We start from the raw sequence: 24,612 nt of genomic DNA, 5'->3' as shown, positions 1-24,612 counted from the left end.
CTATGAGAAACTTGTCCTGCTTACTTAATGCAAACTTACAAAGAGTAGGAGACAGAGATAAAGAGAGGTCTCTCATTGCCGGTTCACTCCCCAAACGCTGTCGACAGCTGGACTTGAGCTGATCCAAAGCCAGGAGCCAGGAGCTCCTTCTGGGTCTCTGATATGGGTGCAGCCCAAAGATTCGAATTGTCCTCTGCTGCTTTCCCAGGTGATGAGCAGCGAGCTGGATTAGAGCAGCTGGGACATGAAACAGCATCTGGCTGGGATGCCAGTGCCACAAGTGGAGGACTACCCTGTTAAGCCATTGCACTGATCTCACGCTCACCTTTTCACACCAACTCAATGTGTTCTAATGGTACAATGATAAAGTCATGGCCATGGGATACATAAATTATAAACGAAGATTGACCATTTTGGACAACTTCCCAAGACTCCTCCAAAGTTCTTGAACATGTATCTCTTAAACCTGGGTCATTCTGCTGTCAATAAACCTCATGTTAGACTTCTCACTGAGCTTTATTATCTCAGTCAACACTGCTTTGGAAGCCCTAAACTTTGGGAGGGCTTCACGGAAGCACTTCTAATTTCATTAACTCTACCAATCTACTCTTGTGTAGCATCAGTTTGAATAGTCTACTGTTATCCTTCTAAAAACTATCCTTAGATTGCCTGAAATCATTTCATCGAGTCCTCTAAGAGCCCGGTCTCTGCTTCACCTCCCAGCACCATCTGTTCTGCTGCCTTTCCCCCAACCTGTCTTCTGCGTTCTGAACATTGCCCCTCCTCTTGCTTTGTGCCTTTTCTTACTTGAAGCGTCTCCTTAACTGACATTTGAACTGGTTTCCTAAGAGTCCCTTCATTCTTCAAACCCAAACAAAAATTATACTCACAGTATTCAGACATCCCCACATCCTTGGTAAAGTCAAGCAATTTTTCCTAGAGTATACAAAAGTACTTTTCTTTAAATGTCACTCCAACAGCAGTTATACTTCATGATATTTGCTTTTGTGTGTATATCTTACTGGGTGGATTTGTGAGCTGCTTGAGGACAGGAAAGCGCTGACTTTCAGACAATCTAGGAGATGAGAGAAACTGAGAAATCAAGAGGGAAACATAGCCAATATGAAATCTTCGGAGAGACGCTATTAAGATCATAGCCCCCACCCATCCACCCAAGTCAGGTACAAGCAGAGGTTTGTCATATCTCTGATATCTAAACCTGACATCTCCCAACTTCTCATGAGTCATTGTGTGCCTTTATTTTTTTTTTCTGCAATGCTCTGAAATGGTCACAGAAGAATGACATTTTTTAAGTCCAGTGAACTTGAAGAAAACTTTAAGAAAAAATATGCAGACATTTTCGATTATGGTCAGGACTCTTAGAATAATGAAATATTTTACTAAACCAAAGCTAAGAAATTACAGTCATCATAAGCCTAATAAATTCATTTGAATTTGATGATACAATGCTTTGAGTTTGAGCTAACATGAAAAAACTTCCTAGAATGAATTGAATGAATTAAGAGGCAGCAATTTGTTTTTTTGTGTGAATGTATACGTGTGTGTGCAAAAAACTTGTATTACAGTATTAATTAATGTATCTTTTACCTATGAAATTTTGCAAAGGAAAACCATAAAATGTCAATCTTTTTAAAAGATCTTAATGAATCTTCATAAACCAATAGGCCATGTTAAATACATGATTATAATGATGTAATTGCCCTTGGTTCATTTTAAGCTCCATGTCTGACTTCATATCATTATCTTGAAGACTCAAGGAAAACAAATTTCTTCATTTTCACTTTATAGATTCCATCCAACATTTATAAACCCAGAAGAAGAGAAATGCCTTCTTTCTTGTACCCCAAAACTATCAGCATCAAAATCATATGATTCCCATCCCTAAATTTCAAGAAAAAGGAATATATTATAGGATACAAACACATAAAAAGGAAATTTAAGACTAAGCCAAGTGAGTTTATATTACAAGTTGAACATTCAATCTGAAAATATGATATCTGAAACTTATGATTGTAAAGTAAAAAAATAAGTAAATAATAAGTAAAAAATGTTTTTGATTTTGTGTTTTCAGGGTAGGAATGTTCAACTAGTGAAGTCCAGAGAAATATTGCAACCTGGAAATCTTCAAAATCCAAAACACTTATGCTCCCAATGTTATAGACAAGAAATATTGAGCCTTGGGCTCTTTCCCATCCGTTGCAAGCACTTGGGGAGTGAATCAGTGGATGGAAGAGCTTTCTCTGCTTCTTTCTGTATATCTGTTTTTCCAAGAAAAAATAAACTAAATCTCAAACAAAAAAAAAGCAACACTAAACCTCTGATATTTCTTTGCTTTTGATTTCATTCTTAAATTTTTGGTATTCTAGTTTTTGTTATTAATAAATAAACATCAAGGGAGGTATTATACTGTAGTATGTTAAGCCACCCTCATTGGATCTGTCAATTGATTGTCACCTCTGCTTTCACTCCTGCTTACTGAAAATGCTGTTAGGAAGCAGCAAAGATGGCCCACATACTCGGCTCTATAGAACCAAACTATTTGGGAGACCCAGATCTAGTGTGCCAACCCTGACTTTGGTCTGGTCCATCCTCAATCTTTCTCTGTCTCTCTCTCTCTCTATGGATCTTCCACTCCAATAAAAATAAAGAAGTTTTTTTTTAAGAGGTGAGAGCAATATGACTTTAAGATAACATATAGTCAAATTAAAAATCAAATATTCGGGCCTGGCGCAATAGCGTAGTTGTTGAAGTCCTCACCTTGAATGTGCCACGGTCCCATGTGGGCACCGGTTCTAATCCTGGCCCTGCTGCTTCCCATCCAACTCCCTGCCTGTGGCCTGGGAAGGCAGTCAAGGATGGCCAAAAGCCTTGGGACCCTGCACCCATGTGGGAGACCCGGAAGAAGCTCCTGGCTTCAGATTGGCTCAACTCCAGCCGTTGCAGACACTTGGGGAGTGAACCATTGGACAGAAGATTTTTCTCTCAGTCTCTCCTTCTCTATATCCTCCTTTCCAATAAAAATAAATAAGTCTTCAAAAATTTGAAGAAATATTTTTAAGAAATCAAATATTCATTAAGCCTTTAAATAGGCAGACTAATCATTTCTTTGTATCTTATACTTTAAAACTATCCTTTAGATCTTTATTTTCTGAGAAAACACTTTAAAAAGCATTTATTTTAGCAGACAATGGGATGGCATAGAAAGCTAACTCCTCACCCGTAGCACAGGCATCTGTATGGGCTCTATCTTTGCCTGGATGCCCCGCCTACAGGCTACGTCTCTGCTGAAGGCCTGGGAAGACAGCAGGGGATGACCCAAGCCTGCGGGCCCCTGCACCCATCAGGGGCATCCTTGTTCCTGTCTTCAGGTTGCCTCAGCTCTGGCCATTGTGTACATTCGGACAGCAAACCAACAGATAGAAGATCTCTTTTTCGGTCTCTTTTCTCTGTAAATGTGCCTTTTAAAGTTAACAAATAAATACATAAATTGTTTTTAAAAGATATTACTTTAAAAAGTTCATTACATATATTAGACATTAAAAGCAGAAGGAAAGAATTAACCTTAGTGAATATACCCTCACACGAGAAACATTCCTAATAGCCTAACATTAACACTATCAAAATCATTCTATGTATTCACATTGAGCAGGATCAGAAACTGAGGCTAAGAAATATTAACAAACTTGTCATTTACTTGAACTGGTTCTGAATCATCTGTCTTCATAAATATTCACTCTCATCTTGGATTGCTTATTTCAGCTTCTATTTGTACTACCTGAAAATTATAATTCCATGCTATATCTATCCAGTAAATTCAAGAAAAATATATTAAGCTGTTGATTAGATCACCGAAATATTACACTAGCATGTACAACTCTGTACTGTGATTTTCTGTTCCATTTTCCACCTCAGATTCCTATTTAAACAACCAGTAATTGCCACCCCACCACCAAATCCTGCTTCTACAATTTCTAAACATGGCATCCATCAATACAAGCGTCTTCATCACTACTGCTACTCCCTGCTCCAGTCCAGGCCACCAAATCCTTCACGTTGAGCACAGAAAGAGCGTCTTTGTTTTTGGTTTTGTTTCATTGAAATGCCTTTCTATACTGAAAATAGCAATCTTCTCAAAATGAGCATCTCATTGGGTCAGACTTCCACTTCCAGCCCTTAATTCAAGTCTTGTTAATTTCCTTTGAAAGTATTTTCAAAACCTTTTATGACCCGGACCCTGCCTGAATCCAGTCACTTCTTACCAATGTAATTCTTATATTCTCCATGTAGATAAAATGAATTCCTAGTTACTTACAGACATTTCTGAATTCATTTGTCCAAGACTTTAATCCATATTTATTTTATCTGGAACCTACTTTTCTGCACTTTCACGTTTCTTGCCAACGGTATATGCCACAATCCTCCTCTCCATCTTCTATTCTTCACAGCTTCAAAGGCATTCAGGACTGCTGCATTGGTTTAGACACCTTGGACTCTATTTTTCTAGTTCATTAGTTCACTCACTTATGAATTTAGTAAAGACGGCACAGCAAAGTGGTTAACAGTATGAAGGCTGAGACAAATGAGTGCAAATACATCCAGGCGTAGGCCATTATCAGTTGTACAATTCTAGAGATATTGATTAACTTTTCTTTATACTAGTTTGTCCATCTGCAAAATGGGAAATATTACAGTACTATCTATAGGAATGTTTTGGGGTTTAATAAATTTTTGTGTTACACATACTCTATGACATATTCCTTAAATATTCCTTAATATTCCTTAAATATTTTTATAAAAGAAAACAGTTTGCAGCATAGAGGAGTCCCTCAGTAGGAGTTTCCATGCAATGTCTTACTGTACTCACTCATAATGCTTTGGTTCCCAATACTTAATTCCCACTTACTTTCCACCCTTCTCTGCCTTTGCCAAAAAAAAAAGAATAAATAAATAAATAAAATAGTAAAAGTTTAAGCTCATCAATTGTACAACCCTTGCTGTTATATTCTATAACAAAAATAAACTTTTTTTCAGAACGAGAGCTAATATTTGTTAAATTCATTATATCTGTGAATTAATTGAATAGTTATTGAAATCTTTACTTTAACAGATAATTAAATATTTAGAAAAAACAATAACCTTGAAACTAAATTAGGATACACTTTTCTTTTGCTTTATATATTAAAGTACTTTAAGTACATTTTAATATTGGGATACTAATGGCCTAAGGCTACAGTGTCATGCCTATAACGGATCCACAGGTTCTAACATTGTGTGCTGAGCACATTACAATACCACTTCAGTATTTCATGGACAACTGTCTTTACCAGGAGATGTGCCAGCAACTTTCATTAACAGTTAAAAAAAATTAGCTGCACAGTCTACGTTTTAAATTCAACCAGCCAACAAAGGATTCTAGTCACCCGTTTGGTCAACAGAGAAACAAGTTTGTTTTGAACCTGATGTATCTGAGATAGCAAGAAACAAGGTGATAAACGATTTACTTCTAAGGGATTAGCAGGTCATGAAGATTGTTTCTGCTCTTCAGACTGTGTGTGTTTCCACTTGTGTTCGATCCACAGCATTCAGCACCCTGGCCCGTATCACTCACTAGCATTGCTGCCCTCCACAGTCCTAATCAAGGTTTTCTGGGAGTTGAAAAGTCTGGCTCCTTCATTGTGTCCCCTTCAGTCCACTTTGCTGCTTAAGTAGTAGAGGGTGGCTCAAGTTCCTGCGCCCCTGAATCTATGTGGCAGATCCAGAGACTCCTGGCTCCTAGCTTCAGATTGACTCAGTTCCAGGTGTTGAAGCCATTTGGAAAGTGAACCAGTGGATGGCAGATCTCTTTCTTTGTCTCTCCCTCTCCTTCTCTCTATAGCTCTGCATTTCAAATAAAAAGTAAAATAAATCTTAAAATAAGAAATAAAACTGGCTCTTATGTAATGAAACAGGTTGGGACACTGGGATCAAGATCCCAAGCAGCAAACCTTAAACCCCATTTCTCAGTAACTGGATTAGAAGCATCATTTGGGCATTTGGTGGAGCCAGTGTTGTGGCATAATAGCTGCAAGCCACCGCTGGCAGCACTACCATCCCATATCAGAAACGGCTTGAGAACGGGCTCCTCCAGTTTGTTTATTTTATTTTATTATGAATTTCTAGGAAATTAATGGAGAATGATCCAAGTATTTGGACTACTATACTCACAGTGCAGACCTGGAAGAGGCTCCTGGCTCATAGTTTTGCACTGGTCCAGTTCTGGCTATTAAAGACATTTGAGGAGTGAACCAACATATAGAAAAAAAAACTTTTCTTTTTCTTTATCTCTATAACTATGTGTTCCAAATAAATAAAACCTTGAAAGGAGAAGAAAAATACATTTGGTGTTGAGAGATAGTGAGGGCTTGCTTTTACATTAGAGAAAATGAGGAAGAATAGGCACAGATAATAAAAATTACTGTTTCATTTTGTAAAGCAAATCTTTGTGTACACAGTTGTATTTCTCTGGAGAAAATTAAGACTTTTCTGAAATTTCCTTGCCATCATTTGTCAAGACTGATCCTCAGGTTTTGCCTGAAGAAAAGAGTAGTACTTGTTTAAGCAATGCCATTCCATAGGTTTTATCTGAGTGTCCAGAGGTAATTTTGAAAAAAAACAAAAACAAAACTAGACAATGTTCTTGAAAGCATGAAAGTTTTCTTGTTATTAACTGAAAAAATACAGATTAAAATAAGATTGGAAAAATAAGATTTTGAACAAGGATACTGAGCCTTCATTTGTAGATGTGACTAGCACACTCAATAATTATGTGTTTCAAACATTATTCATCGAACAGAATCTGATCTCAAATAATAGTGTGTAGAAAAACACGAAAAGCAAATTAACTTGCATAGACATGTTTGCAGTCAAATAACACCCCCTCCAAATGATAGGATAAACAGCAGAGATTTGATATGGCAAATCACGTTTTCCCCAGGAATACATGTAACATTGGATAGAATTCCATTTTGGAAGTATATGAAAGAAAGAAATCTAAAGCAGTTGTCAAGATTTGTTTGTTACACAAAATTATACATTTAAAATAATTATTTTCCAGATCAAATTTGCTGCCTTAACAATGTACACGGTCTCTCTCATAGAAGATGATCATGATTTAAATCATTCTGTAATTTTTATGGCTGTTCAGTTGCCTCTGAAGTAGCATTTTAACACTGTTTGACACTGACTTGAATAAAAAAATCAATTTACAGGTTTGTCTATACGATCATATGTTGTGTATATATATATATATATTTGTGGTATTAGAATATGTAATCAGAAAATAATATGTAAGCATTTGTTAAAAGGATAGTAATATGTGAAAATACTTTATCATTAAGAATTAAAATATCTTCATGGGGCATGTTTAGCTTCCCTTCCAACTATCACTTTTAACCATCAATTTGTATTCTTGCCATGTACTGCTGCAACTTTGATCCCTCATTTGATAACTTGATGAGTACCATTGGCCCTCTCTATGAACACACACAGGTAAGCAGATGACTTACATAACACAGCAAATTGCAGCTCCACAGATCCCCTCAATATCAGTGTTATATGAAGGTAAGAAAAATTATCTTGCTGTCTTTTTCCTGCAAAGCAGTTCTTTTTGAATTAATACCTCAAATCATAAAAACTCAGACTCATAGCTAGTGTCCTGGTTGAATAACTTTAAATCTGTAAGAAACATTTGTACTTACTTGTTCCTTAAAGGAAGCAGAAGCTATTTTGTTTATGGAAAGGAGGGAGGGAGGAGGGAAAGAAGGAAGAAAAACTCTGAAAGTAGGCTTGACACTACAAACATCCCTACTGCTTTAAGACCTATCCTGCCGAGTAATCTTTATATCCCCTGTGATTACATAAACACCAATATAAATAAAAGACCTGTTTCTTGCTTCACCAGCACAAAGCTACCATTAGCTTCAAAGGGACTCTAGCTTTTGGTTCAGCTCTGTGGGGATGCTAAGCCAAGACATAATGCAAACAAATGCCTTTGAGATGAAAACTAGAAACAAATTACTACATGACAGTTAAATAATAAGAAAACTGCTCCCTATCCCTACACACTTCTAAATTTCTCTGACAATCTCCCTTAAGCTCTAGACACTTGGGTCTCATTCATTCACAAAATTGTTTCTATCACAGCAATGAAATCTTGGTTATTCCATCTCCGGGAAACTTGGATACAATTTGTTAAGTGATAATTGTGTTACCTCCACTATTGATCTGGGCACTCATCCCAGAAGGAGCTTGGCTAGTGATGTAGTTTGCTTGAGCTGCATTGTCTGACATTACTCTTAGGGATGCACCGAAGTAAATAGCTTCTGCTTCCTTCAAGAAAGAAATAAGCACAAATATTTCTTACAGAGTTAATGTTGTTCGACCAGGACACTAGCTATGAGCCTGAGATTTACCTGCCCTTTGCACAAAAGATCAATTTCAACAGCAGGTACTTCTCAATTAAAAAAAAAAAAAAAACAAAACAGGTCATCCAAGGCAAAATTAATAGTAAAAGATTGCTCTGCTTCCATTCTTCCATTTAGTCAACTTAGGTCAAATTACAAAGTGTGAAAAAAAAATCTTTAGTTTCTTCCAAAATTCTGTTAAGTGAAAATTTTGCCAGATAGTTGTCAATGTTTAGTGGGAAAAATCATGGAAGAATTTTGCCTATAGATGCTGATTTAGTAATTTGTGGGATGAGTCTAAATAGTCCACATTTTTAACAAATTCCAAGGGAATCATTGGTTATATAGTTTCATCATTTATAATTTTTTCTAACTAGCATATATTTACTCATTTGTGTTTATGGAATGCCATGTGATGCCTTAATATATGCATATATTATAATGACATTAAATATGTATCATTTGTGGTGAGAACATTTAAAATCCCCTCCTAGCTATACGATGTGCGCAGAATAAATGTGTTTTTTTAATAAAGATTGATTTATTCAGTTAAAAGGCAGAGTGACAGAGAGAGAGAAAGAAGAGAAACGGACTGATTTTCCATTAGCTTGCTCACTCCCCAAGTGGCTGCAATGTCCCTAGCTGGGCCAGGCTGAAGCCAGGAGCCTAGAACCTCATTCTGGTCTCCACATGTGTGGCAGGACCTTAAGCATTGGCTTAGCCAGGAATGGCGTGGACATCAAGTATTCAGGATACATGCTGATACTTCAATATGAATATGGAATGCTAGAGTAGCCCATGGCACCACTACACAGGCTGTACAAATGTTATTATTCGCACCAAAGATTGTACCCTACATTATTATAATATTGTACTCACTAAGCAGCATCTTCTCCTTTTCCACTGCCTCCTGTACCGCCCCAGAGTCTGGTAACCAGGTTTCTACTTTCAACTTCCATGAATTTAATTTCTACTATATTTAAGTGGCATTATGTGGTAATCATCTTTATATGCCTAACTTAAAGATCACCTGTGCTATTGCAAATGATGAGATTTTTGACATTTTTAATGACCAGTGTCTATTATGTGCATTTGCCATGTTTCCTTTATTCATCTGTTGATGGATACCTAGCTTGATATAATATCTTGGCTACTAAGAATAATGTCACAATAAACAAGGAAGTACACCTGTCTCTTTGAAAGGCTGATTTCATTTCCCTTAATGTACACCCAGCATTAGGATTACTATACCATAGGATAGATCTATGTTTATGTTTTTAACATTTTATCATTATTATTATAATTTTATGATACAGTTCCATAGGTTCCTGGCATTTCCCTTATACCCTCCTTTATTCCCTCCCCTGACTTAGTCCCTCTATATCATTACTAAAATATAGTTCTTCATACACAGCCATATGTCTATCATTGCGGGCATGGACAATGGCAGAGAGACTAGCATCCTATTGTCAAGATATAGTAAACAGTTTCATTGGAAGTTCATCTTTGTCTGGAGTAGAAATAGATACTACATTGTATCCTCACATCTGGATGTTAGTCTCCATTTCACAGAGTACTGTACATCCCCTTAAATGAAAAGTCACAATACAAAATCAACAACAGAAAGAAAATAGAAATTTACAATGCCATGGAGTTAAATGACATGTTACTAGATATTACAGTCTCCATTACAAAGTTACTATACCTCCCCTTAAATGAAAAGCCACAAAACAAAATCAACATCAGGAAGTAAAAGAAATTAACAACACCATGAAGTTAAATAACATGCTACCAAATGACTAACGTGTAGCTGAAGAAATGAAAATGAAAATCAAGAACCTTCCTCCAGAAAATGATGGTACTGTATGATCTACGAATCAGTGAAGAATTTAATCAGAAGAAAGTATTTTGAAGAGATGAAACTAACAGAAAACAGATCTATGTTTAATTTTTGAGACATTGGGCAATTTTATTTATTTACATGAAAAAATGCATATTTTAAATATTCAAATGCACAAGACTTATAAGAAAAATTTTGATTTTTAATTGTCCAATGGGCTTTTTTTTACTAAATTCAGAATTTATTTTAATTAATTAATATCATTTTTAAATCTTCCTACAGTGATAAACAAAGGGTTAAACAGATTCACAGGTGAATTCTCCTAATCAATGAGAAAAAAAAAGAATGTTACAACCTTTAAAAACTAAAGAAGAGTCAAATGATTTCAGCTCATTTTAAGAGACCAACATAACAAAGACATTAAAACCTGTTGAATAACTTTCCTCCCAAATGATAAAATTGCAATCCTATTTAATATGGATGAAAAAGCTTTTCATGGAAACTAGGGCAGTGGACTCTGTCTGAGGAAATATCCTGAAAAGCTTCACCAATGGCTGCATTTGCATGGGTTGCTGTATTCTCAGGCAGCAATTGTCTTGGGTGTCTAACTTGCATATGGACTGCCAGAAGCCCCCTGTTCACTGGTTTCTAGTGAAAGGTGCTTATTGGTTTAGTGTTGACCTGGAGAGACCGGACAGAAGATGCTATGTACTTGGTTCCTGTCTCTGTGAGGCTATGGTATGATTTCCTTGCACTTCAAAGTCTTGATCTGGGCTCCTATTACAAACAGCTTCTCAGTAGCTGGGCTTTCCCTCTCCACTCTGCTGCATGAGGATTTGGGAGGGTGATTAGTGACCCTCCCGCTAATGTGGGTCCAGTGGGTACTGATTTGGGGACAGAGGACACAGGACTTTACATAGTACTGAGGTTTTACATAGCTAGCCTGGCTCTGTGCCTGGCACACTGTGAAGTTACCTCTCTCTTCTCCTAAGTGAGAAGCATTTCTCTCTAAGCTCTGCTGCTTGGGATTGGATGGAAGGGTGACCAGGGCAATTCTTTCTTTAGTGCTAAAATCAAAAGCACAGTATTCTCTCAAGTGGCTTCCCAGGCACTTGGGAATGTAGACAAGCATGTGAATTACTGTCGCAACTGCTTTGTCTATGGAGTTTTTATTTTTTTTTTAACCAAGCTGCCATTCTTGTTCTGGTTCCCTTCTGGCTGTTTTTGAGAAGCAGAGTCTATTGATACAATGATCACTGGTAAACATTTGTTTGTATAAATACCAACGTCTTTCAAGTTGCTTCTACAGGCAGACACCTTACCTAGGTTTTGCCTAAAACTCACAAAACCTGCATGGGACTGGTACTACTGTCACAGTTTACAGATAACATGTTACGCTTGATAAAAATAAGAATCAGATTGAAAACATTCACTTCTCACACAATCTTTTCATTTCTTATGTGCCAAGATTCCAATGTTTCACCAATGAAATTTCAGGAATCATTAATACACCAAAGAACAACTCACTCCAAGAATAACCCTGGAGTGTGGTAGAGCTATGTGGGTCTTGTTTGGTTTAGTCTTGCTACTCCTAATCTTGTCCAGCTGAAATGGACTATAGGGAATACCTTTTCCAATTCCATCACTTTCATAATTAACCAAGTTTCTATTCAGTTATCTTTTTGTCCAGAAAATAGTGTAATGATTAGATTTATGTGTCAACTCAAAGAGATACAGTCCACATTCATTCAGTCAGGCATGGAGTTTATCTGAAATATTTGCAAATATAAAGTTCATAAGAGCAACTATCCTAGATAATTGGGACAAATGTGATTTAATCACTTAGAAGAACTCCAATTTTCCAAAACAGAAGAAGAATCTTAGCAGGGGATGCCAGTTTCAGCTCAGGACTCATGATTGCAACCCGGCCTTCCTTTGGACATGCCTACTTCACTTTCACATCTTGTAAGCCAATATCCCTTTCTCAATATTTAAAAAGATTACAGAAAAAAAATGAACTTGAAGTAATAGTTTTCTTGCAAAAATTTGTGAAAACAAAATGTGTAATTTTTCTCATAATATGTATTTTCCATGAACTTTTTCTGTCTACGCATAAAAAACCATATTCTACTGTTGTTAAATATCTGATAGAACTTGTTTGGTATAAGTAATAAACTAATATGTCATGGGTTTACCTTCAGACAATAGAAACCAAGAATACTTCTAAAACATTTAAGAATTCTCTTCCATCACTGACATTCGCTTCAAAAATACTTTGAAGAACTTTCCACAATAAACAGGTTGCATTAAACACTACAAAGGGTGATCAAACGTCAAGAATTTGTTATGCATAAACATTATTCATAAAAGCAAACTGAAAAGATGATCATAGCATTGTAACTACGTAATGGCCTCTCCAAACACACTGAAAACCCCAGCAAAATCAGGTTGTTAGCTGCTACTATGGAGTAGTAGACTCTTTCATTAGAAAAGTTGTTAACTGATTGTACTCCCTAACTCTTTCATTGTAATATTCTTATTTGGGAGGTACGGTGACTATTTATTTTATTTTCTTATTCAGGAAAAAAATTTAATTTGCCAATTAATTGATTTCAAATATTCAGTAAAATGACTTTACACACTGAAATTAGCCATCCTTTGAGGACATGGAATTGAAAATATCATTTCCTGCTCATTTGAATTTTTCAAAATATTTATTTCTGGAATACAGAACTTTACATTTTCTTCAGCTCATAAATTAATTAATTAACAGGTAAATAGAGGTTGTGGTTCAATCTACCATGAATTAACAGATATTTTCTGCTCAAAACAGAGATGTGTTCGGATCGTGTAAGGTGCCTCCTAGAAATGCTGAGTTCACCGTGTTATTTGGCATTAGAAAACATTAGGCAGCTTTCAAAGCCAAGATTCTGAAATTTTTACATAATCTAAGAAAATAAAAGTCATCAGGCAATGTCCCAAAATGAATTTAGATACTGTTTCACTTAGTAATGATCTAGTACTTAATTAGTGCCAGACACAATTTGAGATCAGCTGAAAAAGCAGAGATGGCCAGAGTTCTTATGGCACTTACAGATTCCACACAAACACAGATAAAGTAATGCAACAACATGCACATATAACTGATGGCAATACATTTATGAAATATGAAATTAAAAACCACCATATAGTCTCATTTAGATGAAACATGAAAGACCTTTCAGGGTAGGGGAGAACTTGACTATCTGAGGAAAGAGAAAAGCCTACAGCAGGTGGCCAAGACTAATCAAGAGAGGAGGCACTTTGCTACATGGCTTTAATTACCTTGTTCCCAATCATTCCTATTAGACACAATGCTGTGATGAATTTACAAATTATGCAAAATTTAACACTTTACTTATGGCATGTTCCTCAAAGTGCAATCACTTGGTTTTACCAGTATGTTTGTACATGATTCCAAATTGCTGTCAGGAAAAGATTGCCCCAACTCTGACCAGCAATAACTGAGAGAAAATCTTTATCTCCAGAAGACCCAAGAAAAGGGAAAATAGTCTTTAAATCTCACATTCATTTTCAAAAAAAAAAATCTGCTTATAGCCATAGCATGTGCAACCATTCTTGGGATTCCTGTATTGCTGCAGATATGGTATCTGGATTGTGGTACTTTCTCTGAACCCACTTAAACCTTCTTCTAGGATGCTACATGTGCATTGTTTGACTTCCAACTTGTTCTCCTCATTTCCTTTTCCCCTTCTGGGTGATACTACTTGTTTTCTTACAACTCTTTTTTGTTAGCTTTCATTTTACTTAAATTTTATTCAACAGAAAATGGCTCTGATACAGAATTGTTCACAACCTACAGTTCTTAAAGTGAGGGGGTGGACACTGTGGTGTTGTGGTTAAAGTCAAAGACTGCAACATTGGCATCCCTTGTGGGTGCTGGTTCATGTCCCGGCTGCTCCACTTATAATCTAGCTCCCTACTTAATGCTTGGGAAAGGCATCGGGAAGTGACCCAAGCATTTGGATCTGCTATCCACATGGGAGATCTGGATGAAGCTTCTGTATGGCAAACACCCCACTGAGGCCACTGGAGAATGAATCTGTGGCTGGAAGCTCTCAATTCTGTCTCTCTTTGCAACTCTGGCTTTGATTAAAGAGATAAATCATTGAAAAGTATACTTGCAGACCAGCTCTTGAGCACTGCATGCGGAGTTGCTGGTGTAGGTACTTCTCAGGCTCCAGGCCAGAACAATCGAATCAATAGTTGGGGGAGGGACTCAGCAAACTGTCTTAGTGAACTCTTCTCTGGATGATTCTGATACACACTGGAGCTTTTAAAATGATTGCCTGACAGCAGTACATGATAAAAATTGCATTTTAATTTTCACCATGAGAACATATCCTTTATGATCAGACCAGTTCCTACCTTGGTAGCATTGGAAGAGCATCTTAACCTATTCATACTTCACTTTTAAACAGATATGATACCTGAAATGCTGACAACAATCAATGTATATACAGCCAGAACATAGTGCCAGAGACCTCAGCAACTCTTACCATGTCACATCTTTTGGTTTCAAGTAGGCCTTGCCCCACTATATCCTAATTCTTTATATTACGCTTCCTTTTTGATGCAGACACTGAGAGTTCAAAGTCAAGCAGAAAAGTCCAAGTTGTGAGGCCTACCTCTGCTCCAGATTTAGCGATTAAAAACACATGATAAAAAATCAAAGTTAAAATTTGCCTAATCAGTGGAATATTTTAGATTTAATAATATCCAATGAATTTTTAAACTAAATCTATACACAAAAAGCATTTATCTGAAATTTAAGCATTGCTGGGTACCCTGAATTACGAAGCAACCTTATCTTCACAATTTATAGATATGAGTTTAATTATTTCATCTCTCCGTGTCTGTTTTCTCATTATTAATAAATCAATCATAATATCTATGACTACAATTATGCATATATGTGTAAATATGTATTTATAGGCATATATAGCACATGCTGACATATTAAACAGTGAGTAGTCTGGTAAATAGTACATTCTATTATTAATCATTTATAAAACCTAAATAAGTTTTTACTTTAGATCACAAGAGGGTTTTTAGTTCATGTTTCTGAAAATAATGCTTAGGAATCTTAGAGAAGTGAGGATATTACTTAGTTCAGGAACAGCCTACAGTTCATTAATATAACCAAATCTTTCAAAAATGTGAATGTCATTGAAGTAGGGTTCATTAGCACATAAATGTTTTCTTTCAAGAAGGAAAACAAGAGCAGACTTCATAACTAACGATTGTAAGAACTTTTTCATATTTACTTCTAAAACTGGATATTCATTGAGCCAGAAAACCAAAGCTTTTACCAGCCTGTTCTTTTTAATTCAAATGAGTCTTAAAATCAACTATTCTTGATAATAAATATCAGGTTGTTTCTACTTTTCATGGTTAAAAAAAACCCTAGAGATTCTCAGGGTTTTAGAGTTAATTTCTTTGGATACATTTACTGTGAGAATTGAAAATTCATAGCTGAGTTGTTAGGTAATAATTTTTTTGCTGAGTGAAATAAAGTTGAGAACACTTGTTCATTTCATTTGTCTGTTTTCTCCAAGTAGAAAGTTGTGTCTTTATGACTATTATTATTGCTTTACTATACATATTTGTGGTATACATTGTAATAACTTGTAACTGTATTCAACATCTGTTGATAAATAATTTTAGCTATATTTTCTGTCTGACTCTTGTAACACATTTTGACTAATAACTATAAATACTTATGGGATACAGTAAGATATTTCAGAAAATGTCTACAATGTCTATTAATCCAGTTAGCGTGACTAACATTTCCCTATCCTTAAGATTTCGTTTTACTTGGAAATTAAGACATTTTAAAAATAAAGACTATTTTAGAGCAGTTTTAGCTTTTACAACAACAAAGAAAGCAGTTTTCTCATATATTCTCTGCACCCTCACATATATCACCTCTTTCTTTATCACTGAAGCATTATCAGTGCAGTTCATTTGTAACAGTGACAAATTTTTAAACATGATTATCACCCAAAGTCCACAATTTACTTGAGTTCAATAAACGTATAAAGATGTATGAGGTGGGCATTTGGCACAGTGGTCACGGTGGCCCTTGGGATGCTCTTGTCCTGGCTCCAGTTCCGGCTGTGCCTCCAACTTCACCTTCATGTTAATGTACACCATGAAAGGAAACAACGGCTCATGCATCTGAGGCCCTGCCACCCAGGTAGGAGATCCTGGCTGGGATTCAGGACTCCTGGCTGCTGTGGACATTTGAGGAGTGAACCAGTGGGATTCAATGGATGAAGATCTTTCCTGATTCTGTGTTTCTCTCTCTCCTCACACATACAAACACACATATATACACACACGCACACACTCCACATACACACATGCTTTCTCTGTCTCTCCATCTCACCTGCATTCAAATGAAAGGAAAATAAGTCTTCTTTAGAAAGTGGTAGGTGTCATTCACTGCATTTTATTGTTGGCATCAAAATCCCTTTGTACGTGCTTCAACCTTTCTCATTTCATCAAGCCCTGGCAACCACAGATTTTTATTTTTTATTTTTTTGGCATGGGGATGTCTTTTTTTTAAGAGTATTTCTTTTTACTTGACAGGCAGATTTACATAGAGATGAGAGAAAAGCAGAGAAAACGTCAATCTTCTGGAAGCCACTCACTAAAAAGCCACAACAGCTAAACTGGACTGATCTGAGGCTGGACGCCAGCGGCTTCTTCAAGATCTTCCATGTGGGTGCAGGGGTAAAAGGATTTGAGCCATCCCCTGCTGACTTGCATGCCTATCAATAGGGAGCTGGATTGAAAGTGAAGCAGTCAAGACATGAACTGGAGCCCATATGGAATACCAGCACCACAGGCAGAGGATTAGCTTAGTGTGCCACCATGCTGTGCCTGATCACTGACCTTCTTTATATCTCCATAGTTTTGCCTATTCCAGAATTTCATATAATTGTATTCATTGTAATCATATAATTAATAGCCTATTCAGATTTATTTTCTTTACTTAGTAAAATAGTTTAAGTATCCTCCTTTATAGCCTAATGTCTTTTTTCTTTCTAATTTGAATAACATTCCATTAATTAGATCTAATATAATTTATTTATTCACCTGCTTAAAGATGATTTTATTGCTTTCAAGATAATGAATAGATTTGTTATAAACATTCATGTTCAAGTTTTTATATAGAAATAACTTTTCACTTCCTTTGGCTAAACATCAACAAGTGTGATTGCTCCTTCATAGGATAAAAGTAATATAGTAAATATTATTTATAAAAATAAATCAACTAAGAAGCCGTTGAACTTATCTGGACAATAAGATGCTGGACTCTATACTTGGTATATGCTTGCAATGAAGGAATCTCAACTGAACTTGCACTGTGGTAATGCAGCAAGGTGGAGGAATCCACCATGGAGGGAGGGTTGGAAGAGGGGTGGGGAGAATCCCAGTGCCTATGAAACTGTGTCACATAATGCAATATGTAATTAATTAAATAAAAAAAGACATTAAAAAAGGTTATATGTAAAGAGCGCTAACTGGTAACTGACTTGAGAGCTGAAAGACAAATAAGTTTACCCACAGGAATGATGGGAAAAAAGAGAAACACATTTTAAGGAAAGAAAGCAAAGTGTTTTTAAATTGAGACTCAAAAACAAAACACACATATTATAACCAAGGAAGTACATTTTATTTAAAATGACTGGATATGTATGATAATGTCAAATTTTCTAAATAAAACTTTTGGATCTGAGCTAAAAATAAATAATAAATAAATAAACTGCATCAATAAACACCTCAGCACGGAAGATCTGGTAGATTGTAAAATGTCATAGCAGAAGATGCTCGATATGCAGTGATGAACCACCACCACTCGCCTATTAAAACGGATAAAATATGGTACTGACAATCCCAACACCTGGCAAGGATACAAGCAACAGGAGCTCTCATTCACTGCCATTGCGAATGCAAAACAATACAACCATTCTGAAAGGCACATTGCTGTTTTTTTGTTTCTTTTTAGAACTAAGAGAACTAAAACTTTATTTGCTAATTTTGATGATGGGTTCAAGCACTAGTGATATATATCGAAAGCAAACACCCATAATGTGAAAGCAAAACCCACCCTTTCCTCTGTCTCCCTTAACCTGAATTTCCTTGTCTGATTCCAGAGTTGAGCACAGTGTAACTGGTACCTTCACATAGCTCCCAGACCTACTGGAGTCCACCTGGCCAGCATACATTTCCTACAGAGCACTGAAGAGGCAAAGGGAGATCACAAGCTCCATGACCAACCACGAGCCTAGACACAAATTGATGACGCACCTCCCAGTACCAGTTTCAATCTAAGGAATTTCACTCATAACTCTTTGGAGAGCCTAGGAATGAAGTACTGTGTTTCACACTAAATACTTACTTCCTTCTACTACCATCCTGATGTCAGTGATTGGCTTTCTGCCAAATGGGTGAGCAGGCCCAGTTTGCTGATTATATAGCAATGCCTATTCCTAGTTTAGGTGTTTGGCAACTGACACCATAGTATCTACATAGATGCTTACTATTGAAAACATGGTTTACATTTGATGTAATTGAGCATACAAAATATTGGTAAAAATCTTAATATGATATAACTGCCTTAAGTCACACTTACTTTTGCTTATTTGCACCATAAAAACATAGAAAATGGGATGGGTATTTGACCTAGTAGGTTAGATATCTTTTGGTACCACCACATCATCAGAGAGCTTACGCTCAAGTCCCAGCACTGCATTCATACCACCTATAAAATTAACAATAAATCCTGTTGGTTCTATCTTTAAAAAATATATTTAATGAAAGCTTTTTTTAGAAGTTTACTACTGTGTTTTATTTGGATTCCTGCAAGAAAGAGCCTCTAACTGTTTTCATTGCTACTGACACTCCTTAAGTCATTTCCAATGTAATAGATTAGAGAAATCTTTTTAAAATTAAACTAGGCAATTTTCTTTTCTGCTTAAAATCTCTAGTACATTTAGATATCCCTTAATATATTAAAATAAAATAAAACCTCTTGTGGTCTTCCCATCTTCCCTTCATGTGAATTTCAGACATTAGTTCAGATGTCTTCCTACCTTGACTACTCAACTTCCTCAAATTATAATGACTGCTATGATTCTTGTGAACAGGCCAAGATTTTTTGATCTCTGAATGTTTCATCTTCTCCTTTCTTCTGCCAAGAATGCTTTCATTCCCTTCACATGGTCTGGCTTTCTCAGAGGTCTAAGAAATCATCTGCACCCTGTTGTCTTTATTTCTGCTTTATTTATCTTTTGTGCTTGGTAATTATCTCGTTTTGCTCCCTGCTTGCTATCTTTCTTCTCTGCCCACCTGCCACATTCACCTACAAACCCTAATCTTAATTGATGCCATCTTCACAATAAAATCTCAGTGCCTACAGTGTAGACACTTGTTAAATGTTTGATGACTAAATATGGAAATAAATATCATTAACTATCAGAGTGTCCTTTGCATCTGTTTATTATCTCTCCAATGAAAGAACCTGGCATGAATCATCCGTGAATTATGTTTTAATCTTCATTTGAATTTCTGATCAAAAACATCATTGATCAATGTGCAAAATTCTGAGTGACATGTTTTTAGTTGTAAAACACAATCAAAATCCTTAAGCAAATGAGACTGAAGTGATTTTCTTGTTAACAGGTTCTCAGAGAAGTACAGTAACTACCATCAAACTTAGAAAAATAAAGAAGCCAGGCTTTAGTTTCTTCATTCCTTTGTTTTTTTTTTTCATTTGAATATTATCATTTCTCTTAAGTTGTCAAGACATAATCACATAAAATACTTTTAATAATATCTAATTATTAACAATCAGTAAAATATATTAGCATAAAATTAATTCTTATAAACACAAAACAAACAGGAAGTTCTATTTTGATAATCACATATCAGAAATTACTGTTAAAAATGCCATTCAGAATCTGACACTTAAAATATCTGTTTACATATAAATGTATCAGTGTAGTGTTCAAAGTCTGTGGTATATCTGTCCAACTGCCATCTCCACTCACTCCTGTCTAGAACCTCCAACCCAACCCACCTTTGCCTCCATTCTAATGATCAGAACTGTGATTTGTTTAATTATTTTTCCTTTGATCAGATCATGTGCTTCCGAATAAGTAGACTGTATCATGTCAAGGTATGTCCTGATATTTCTAAGCTGTTGTGGTTTTCTCCTAACTCTTGGCCATGACAGTTCATTAATGCACACTTGGAAATAGGAGAAAAAATCTAATGTGTGGCTTCTGCCAAGTGTTCTCTTACTTGTGAAAGGAAATCCAAAAAGAGGTCACACCTTTCCTTAAAATAATCTCTTTCCTTTCCCAGGTACATATAACCAACCCCTCACAGCAAGAAAAGTAGAGCAGGGGCATATCAATAAATGTTTTGTTTTTCAATGCAATGTCTACTATTCATGCAGAGTTATATTATAGATAGGAGTGTCTTAATCTTATTTAGATATACAATATTTTAAAATACGACAATTAAGCTTCTTCAGACCAGTACTTTCCTGGCTGTTCCACTTCTGATCCAGCCCCTGCTTATAGCAATTGAGGAGAGCTCAAGTCCTTGTGCCCCTGCACCAATGTGGTACACCCAGAAGAAACCCTTGAATCCTGGCTCAACTCTGGTCATTGTGGCCATTTGAGGAGTGAATCAGTAAATGAAAAAAAAAAATCTCTCTGTGTATCTTGCTTTCTATCTCTCTATAATTCTGTCTTTCAAATAAAAAGGAAATAAATATTTAAAAATCTGTACTTAGTTATAGATTAAATGAGACTGAAGGTTATATTCAGGATCCTTGTTGAAATGTCTTTACCTTCTTTTCTACATTTCTACAAAGAATAAAACTTTTATTAGCAATATGAAGCTCTGTTTATCCCCTTGATTTATACTGCATTATGCTATACTAATTAATAGCAAAAGTATTTATATGGTACCATATAGGGAAAATAGAGTAGATGTCCAAAAGAGTAGAGCATGAGACTCACATTTGAATCACATATGTGTAATATTAAATTCATTAGTAGCCACATCAACAAAATTTAAAGAAGAAAATTAACTTCAGGGAGAATCAAGATAACACATTAGGATAAGGACACATTTAAACAGACAAAGAAACATTAGCCAGAGTGAAGCAGAAAGGGCACATTCCAAGAATAGGAGAGGACAGGCCAATGGCAAAGGGGCACCTGGAGACTAATGGACACAGGAAAACAGGGTAGACAACGGTGTTGTATTGCAGTGGCCAGATACTGCAACAACATTGAGTAAATGGCGATCTGAGATCCACCAGCAACCAGAGTGCCACCAGCATCCAGGTGGAAAAGGGAATTCATCAGGAGCTCAGCAGGTGAACCCAGACAAAGAACTGCCAGTCCTGCTGGTTTGTTTGATTTTCTCAGGAATAGAGACAGAGCAGCAGAACCTAAACTGGTGGTGCAGGAACCACATGGATTTCACAGCCCAGACCCTAAACTGGAGAAAAAATGGAAAACAGAATATAAGAGGGACACAGACTCCCAACAGAGCTGACCAAAAGCAATCTTCTCCATGACACACGATCATAAAGCTCTTTTCAATCAAAGATACAGAAAAGATCCTTAAATGTGCAATGAAAAAAAAAATCAATTGACATACAGAAGCACCCCAATCAGACCTCACACAAGGAATTCTACAGCCCAGAAGAAAATGGAGCAACATATTCCAGATTCTAAAGGAAATTGTTGGCCCAGGATTATATACCCAGCAAAACTTTCCTTTATCTTTGAAAACAAAATAAAATTTTTCCAAATTACAAAATAGTTCAAGAATATGCCTCTTCCAGACCTGCCCTACCAATGATACTGAAACATTTGCTCTTGACAGAGAAAATAATAGCACCCCACCAAAACCAAAGGCAAATGTGAAGAATATCCCAGTAAAGTAACAACAGAAGACTAAATCAATGAACAACCGATTGCTAAAATAACATGATCAAATAATCACCTATTCATATTATAAATGGCTTAAATATAAATGGCTTAAATCTATCAATCAAACATCATGGATTAGTAGACTGGATTAAAAAACAAAACCCATCTATTTGTTGCCTATAGTAGATATATTACACCAATAAAAATCACTGGAAACTATATCTCATTGAATTTGATATTTGTTTTTATTTTCATTTCTTCAAAATCGTTTTTTTTCCATTAAATTCTTCATTGACTCATGGATCATACAGAAGCATCATTTTCTTCAAGAAGATTCTTGATTTTCTTTTTCATTTCTTCAGCAACACATTAGTCATTCAGTAGCTTGTTTTTACCTTCATAGCATAGTAAATTTCTATTTTCAATTCCTATTGTTGACTTTATTTTGTGGCTTTTCATTTAAAGGGGCATACAGTAACTGTTTAATAGTGACTATCATATCCAGATGTGAGTGTAGTTTGCATCTTTACTTCCAGATCAAAGATGTACACCACAAGAAACTGTTTACTATATCTTGACAATAGGATGCTGGACTCTCTGCCATTGTCTATCCTGCAATGCTGGACTTAAGACTGTTTATGAAGAGCTATGCTATTGTAATAATAAGGGGGGATTCAGTTTGTGGGAAAGGATAAGGTAAATTCCAGAGCCTATGGAACTGTATCATAAAATGATAATAATAAATGAGAAAAAAATTAACTTCAATAATATATTTCATTCATTCTAATATATCCAAAATATTAGTGTTTGAATATGTCATTAACATGAAAACTTGAAATTCTATACCTTATTGTCATGATAAACCTTCAAATTTTTGTGTATATGCTTTACATTCACAAAATATCTGAATTCAGAAAGTGCCTAGGAATTGTTCAATAACCACATTTGCCTAGAGCCTACCCAATTACAGCAGAAAATTACAATAAAGCAACATACTTGATGATAATGTCAGTTTGCATTAATTTAGTGTATAAATTTATATGACTATTTTTAAAAAATATTTATTTTTATTTTGAAGGCTGATTTTATGGAGAGCAAAGGAGAGAAAGAGAGAGATCTGGTTCATTCCCCAAATGGCCACAACAACCAGAGCTGAGTTGATCTGAAACTAGGAGCCAGGAGCTTCTTCCAGGGCTCCCATGTGGTTACAGGGTATCAAGAACTTGGGACAATATCCACTACTTTCCCAGGCCATAAGCAGAGAGCTGCCTCAGAAGTGGAGCACCTAAGACACAAACTGGTGCCCATATTGAATGTTGGTGACACAGGTTGCAGAATTTGCCTATTTTTTCCTCCACAGGGTCCCATTTAAATGACTATTTTAATTGTTGGGGAAATAAAATTAAAAGATGTTTATTTGGGCACAAAGTTTTTGACATGTGTGCACTGAAAGTGTCTTCAAAAAGTTCATGAAAAGGAGATGCTATAAAAAAAACCATAATTGCATTTCAATTTTTTTTGCACCAAAATAAATTTTTAATTCTATTAGCCCATTATTTTTCAAATTTATACATTTGATAGAAACATAAATAAAGGTACAGAAAGAGAGGGTGAGGAGAGAGGGAAATAGGGAGATCTCCCATCCACAGGTGTTTTTCTCCAAAAGCTAGAACCTGGGAAATTTATCCATGTCTCTTGGGCAGATGAGATAAGGACTCAAGTAGTTGAAGCATTGTCTAAGGATGCACATTAAGAGGCTTGATGGTAAACAAAGGCAGTACTAGGACCCTGACATGCAGTGTGGGTATCTCAAGCAGTCTTAAATTGCTACACTACAATGCCTGCCCCCTTTCTATGAAATCTCTGAAACACTCTTGTAATAACAAATATATGACTATAATTTCTAAGGCTAGATGCAATAAGGTTTTACTTATTCATTTGCAACATCAAAGTAGATTTCAGTATATCATTATAATAAAAACTTTTTCAATGTTAGAATTCTCCTTGATCCTGACTTCTGTATTATGTTACATTTCACTGCATTTTTTGTAGACTGGGGCTATTTATTTTGTTATAGGAGGAAAATGGAATGAAGCCAAAATTTGCATCAATTGTAAATTAAAGAAATGGAACCAGCTAAAGTGCTTCTGCCTAGCATATAATGAACTAACTACAGAGCTCTTTTAATGTACCAAAAAAAAGAAATGTTCATTCTTTGTGCCTAAGGATTTCTAGGAGCTGAAAGATAAATATTAAAAAGTATTGTTATAAAATGTTTTAAGTT

The sequence above is a fragment of the Ochotona curzoniae genome, unplaced genomic scaffold, assembly GCF_017591425.1.
Source record: "Ochotona curzoniae isolate NIBS_2020 unplaced genomic scaffold, NIBS_Ocur_1.0 contig_2723, whole genome shotgun sequence".
Classification (NCBI taxonomy): Eukaryota; Metazoa; Chordata; class Mammalia; order Lagomorpha; family Ochotonidae; genus Ochotona; species Ochotona curzoniae.
Note: the sequence above shows the minus strand (reverse complement) of the source record.